This window comes from Lipotes vexillifer, unplaced genomic scaffold (assembly GCF_000442215.2).
Source record: "Lipotes vexillifer unplaced genomic scaffold, Lipotes_vexillifer_v1.1 scaffold1108, whole genome shotgun sequence".
Classification (NCBI taxonomy): domain Eukaryota; kingdom Metazoa; phylum Chordata; class Mammalia; order Artiodactyla; family Lipotidae; genus Lipotes; species Lipotes vexillifer.
Window position 1 is genome coordinate 115,141 of NW_006770064.1, and position 1,745 is coordinate 116,885.

Sequence of the window (1,745 nt, forward strand, 5' to 3'; positions counted from 1 at the left end):
TACGCGGGCCTCTCACTGTTGTGGCCTCTCCCACAGGCTCCGGAGGCGCAGGCTCAGCGGCCATGGGTCACGGGCCCAGCCGCTCCGCGGCATGTGGGATCTTCCTGGACCGGGGCACGAACCCGTGTCCATTGCATCGGCAGGCAGACTCGCAACCACTGTGCCACCAGGGAAGCCCTGTTTGTGATGTTTTAAAGACACAATTAATGCCCTGTGTCAGAAAAAAAAAGTTAATAAGCAGCTTTTCATTCTTTGAATGGGCCAGGCACATTTCCTACTTCTCTGACCTCAAGTTGGAGGACCAGGTCATTTTGTTCTGGGCAGGGTAGAAGGGATTACTGATTACCTCCTCTTTCCACTTGGTTTCTGTGCAGGATGGCATCCTTCTGGCCATAGGCTTATACATCCACCTGAGCAGTGTCTATAATGCTGGGGTTGGCTCCATCTTTGACAGAGTTCTGACTGAGCTGGTGTTCAAAATGAAGTAGATGGATAAGTTGTAGCTGGGAATCCTGCAAGCCATTGTGCATTTAACCCAGATGCCAAGGGTCTGTCCAAACTCCCAGAGGTTCTGTGGAAGTTTATGTTATTCTTGAGGCCTATACCAAGCAGAAGTACCTGGAACAACCAGGCAGCTTTGCAAAACTGCTGCTGTGCCCCCCATGTCCTGCGCTCCATCAGCTTGAAATGCCTGGAGCATCTCTTCTTCAAGCTCACCGGGGACATGCCCATTGACACCTTCCTCATGGAGATGGAGATCCTGCTGCAGATCACCTGAGCCTCACCAGTTACAGCCTCCTCTACCTCATAATTGTTTATGATAAATGTAAACAAGTATAATCAGATTGTAGAGGGAAGAAAAAATTTGGAGAAGTCGAGCACATTAGGGAAATGAAGATATTAAGGGAATAAAAAAAGGTATTCTGAAATGAATGAAAAGTAAGAGCATTTGCACTAGCAAACTTACTGTATGAGAAATGTTAAAGAAATTTCTTTAGGCTGAAGGAAAATGATACCAGAGGGAATCCTGGGTCTTTAAGAATGAAGAGAGACCAGAAATGCTAAACACCTAGTTAAATACAGTAGATTATTTTTTGTTTTAATTTCTTTAAAATATAAACACATATTGACAGCAAAAAGTATAACAATGTCCAATGGGACTTTCAGCATATGTAATAGATTTAACAACTATAAGATAAAGCTTATGGGGGTATAAAGAGACTTAAATGGCAGCAAACATCCTATATTTTATTGAAGTGGTGCAACATTATTCTGAGACGACTGTGAACACTTGAATATGTGTATTTAAATTCCTAGAGTAAGAAAAAGTTATACAAAGAGATATAGCCAAAAATCTAATAGATACCTTAAAATACAGTGATCCAAAAGAAGGGGTAAAAGGTAAAACAGAGCACCAAAAATCAGAAGAGCCAAACAGAAAACAAGCAATAAATGAGACTATATCAACCACATGAGACTATATGTAACCATAACAATAATTATATTAAATTTTAATGGTCTAAGCACCAAGAACCAGAGACTGACAGAGGTAGATTAAAATGTAAACTGCATGATATGTGGCCTACAAGAAAAAGATTTTAAATATAAAGTCACAGGTCAATTAAAGGTAAAGAAATAGAATGTCTTACCATAGAAACAGTAAGCTTAATAAGATTGGAGTAGCTGTCTTAACATCAGATAAGACAGACTTCAAGACAAAGAATATTACCAGAAATAAAGTAGGA

At 40.6% G+C, this 1,745-nt stretch overlaps 1 pseudogene; it reads left to right on the forward strand.

The window, feature by feature from the left end:
- Positions 1-220: 220 nt before the first annotated feature.
- Positions 221-778, forward strand: LOC103083076 (retinoic acid receptor RXR-gamma pseudogene; annotated as a pseudogene).
- Positions 779-1,745: the final 967 nt, after the last annotated feature.